Consider the following 3217-nt stretch of genomic DNA (forward strand, 5'->3'; position numbering starts at 1 on the left):
ATCGCTTAGCTCCACCAGAATCGGAAGAACTATCGACTCAGCTACAAGAAATCTTGGATAAGGGATTTATCCGACCTATCTTTTCGCCTTAGGGAGCTACAAGAACTCTTGGATACCATTTATCTGTGAAAAAGAAGGATGGCACCTTCAGGATGTGAGCTTGATTACCGTGAACTGAACAAGGACACAGTGAAGAACCGTTACCCTCTTCCACGCATTGACGACTTATTTGACTAGTTGCAAGGGTCGAGTTACTACTCTAAGATTGATGTAAGGTCAGGTTACCATCAGCTGAGAGTCCGAGATGAGGACGTCTCCAAGACAGCATTCAGAACTCGCTACGGTCACTACGAGTTTCTTGTCATGCCATTCGGGCTTACGAACGCGCCTGCAGTCTTCATGGATCTTATGAACAGGGTGTGCAAACCCTACCTTGATAAGTTCGTCATCGTTTTCATCGACGACATTCTGATCTACTCCAAAAGTCAGGAGGAGCACGAGCAGCACTTACGTCTTATCTTGGAACTTCTTCGAAAGGAGCAACTGTATGAAAAGTTTTCAAAATGCGACTTCTGGCTTCGTGAAGTCCACTTTCTAGGCCATGTGGTGAACAAGGATGGGATTCATGTCGATCCGTCCAAGGTAGATTCGATCAGGAATTGGCCAGCACCGCGTACACCAACAGAAATACGCCAATTCTTGGGTTTGGTGGGATACTACAGGCAGTTTATCAAAGACTTCTCCAAGATCGCGCAGCCGCTTACTATGCTGACACAGAAAGGTGTCGTTTACAGATGGGGTAATACGCAGGAAACTGCTTTTCAGTACCTGAAGGATAGACTATGCAGCGCACCTATCCTCTCACTGCCCGAGGGCACGGATGACTTCGTGGTTTATTGTGACGCATCGATACAGGGGCTTGGTTGTGTATTGATGCAGCGGGATGAAGTTATTTCCTACGCCTCTTGTCAACTCAAGATTCATAAACGGAACTACACGACGCACGATTTAGAGCTGGGAGCTGTTGTTTTCGCGCTCAAGATATGGCGACACTACCTGTACAGTACCAAGTGCACAATTTACACCGATCACAGGAGTCTCGAACATATCTTCAAGCAGAAGGAATTGAATATGCGTCAACGACGATGGGTCGAGCTGCTTAACGATTACGAATGTGCTATCGAGTACCATCCAGGCAAAGCCAATGTTGTGGCTGATGCTCTCAGTCGAAAAGACACTCTACCTAGGCGGGTACGAGCTTTGTAGCTCACTATTCAGTCTGATCTCCCTGCACAAATACGAGATGCTCAGGTGGAAGCATTGAAACCGGAAAACGTAAAGGATGAAGCTTTGCGTGGCTCAAGGCAACGATTAGAACAAAGGGAAGACGGCGCCTACTATGTAACTGGACGTATTTGAGTCCCACTATACGGCGGTTTACGAGAACTGGTGATGGATGAAGCACACAAGTCTCGCTACTCGGTACATCCAGGGTCGGATAAGATGTACCACGATATCAGAACTACATATTGGTGGCCTAGCATGAAGGCCCACGTTGCAATTTACGTCGGCAAACGTTTGGCTTATGCGAGAGTCAAGACAGAGTACCAGAAACCCCCAGGCCTACTTCAACAGCCTAAGATACCTCAATGGAAATGGGAAGAAATTTCCATGGATTTTGTTACAGGCCTACCTAGATCTCAGCGTGGGAACGATACAATATGGGTAATCGTGGATCAACTCACCAAGTCTGCACACTTCCTAGCTATAAAGGAAACGGATAAGTTCTCCACTCTCGCAGGCCTCTATCTTAAAGAAGTTGTTTCAAGGCACGGGGTGCCCACCTTCATCATTTCGGATCGGGATGCACGATTCACGTCAGAGCTATGGCAAGCGATGCACAAATCTTTCGGCTCACGATTAGACATGAGCACAGCATATCATCCTCAGACGGATGGGCAGTCTGAGCGAACGATCCAGACTCTCGAAGACATGCTTCGGACGTGTGTTATCGATTTCGGCAACAGCTGGGAAAAGCACCTCCCTTTAGTGGAGTTTTCGTACAATAACAGTTACCACATCAGCATTCACGCCGCTCCATTCGAGGCATTGTACGGACGTAAATGCCGGTCACCTCTCGGTTGGGCAGAGGTGGGGGACAGTTAGATTACAGGCCCAGAAATGGTAGTTGACGCTACTGAACGAATTGCACAGATACGACAACGCATGGCGGCAGCTCGCGATCGCCAGAAAAGCTACGCAGATAAGCGTAGGAAGCCATTGGAATTTCAGGTCGGGGACCGGGTTTTACTCAAAGTTTCACCCTGGAAGGGTGTGGTTAGTTTTGGTAAAGAGGCAAACTCAATCCACGGTATGTTAGACCGTTCGAAATCACTGAAAAAAAAATAGGCTCAGTAGCCTACAGACTGAACCTACCAACTGAACTCGGTGCAGTTCACAATGTATTTCACGTGTCGAATCTGAAGAAGTGCCTGTCAGATGAGACCCTCATAGTTCCTTTTAAGGAACTCACTATCGACGAGCGGTTGCAGTTCGTCGAGGAACCAGTTGAAATCACAGACCGGGATGTAAGGTCCTCAAACACAAGAGAATCCCTCTTGTTCGAGTTCGTTGGAACTCCAAACGTGGCCCAGAGTACACCTAGGAACGCGAATACCAGATGACAGAAAAGTACACCCATTTATTCGAAACCAATGCAACCACTACTGAGGCTGAAGCTACTACTACTGAATTTCGGGACGAAATTCCAAATCAACTGGGGGATGATGTGACACCCCAGGAAAAACCAGTGAATAATACAGCTTACCTAGCTTCCTCAGTGAGTGCGTACCAAATTTCGGGACGAAATTTCTTTCAAGTTGGGGATAATGTGACAACTCAAATTTCCAAGATTTCTGTTTCGCATTTATTGCATGTTCTTATATTGTTTAGCTGTTTATTTGCACAATTAATTGCTATGAAATTGTATACGTTTTGATGCGATGAATCGTATTGTGTGATTGTGCATTTGTTAATTGTGAAAGACTTGGTAAATATATGAACTTGGTGGTGAAACTAGGAAATGGTTATGGGATGGTGTGCATGTGTAAAATATAATACTTAGGGAGGTAGAGGGTAATTAGTGAAATCCTAGATACTTAACCCTAAATCCCCTTTTCACTAATCATTTGCACACAAAACCAAAACAAGTACTTGC

This window comes from Helianthus annuus, chromosome 10 (assembly GCF_002127325.2).
Source record: "Helianthus annuus cultivar XRQ/B chromosome 10, HanXRQr2.0-SUNRISE, whole genome shotgun sequence".
NCBI classification, from domain to species: Eukaryota; Viridiplantae; Streptophyta; class Magnoliopsida; order Asterales; family Asteraceae; genus Helianthus; species Helianthus annuus.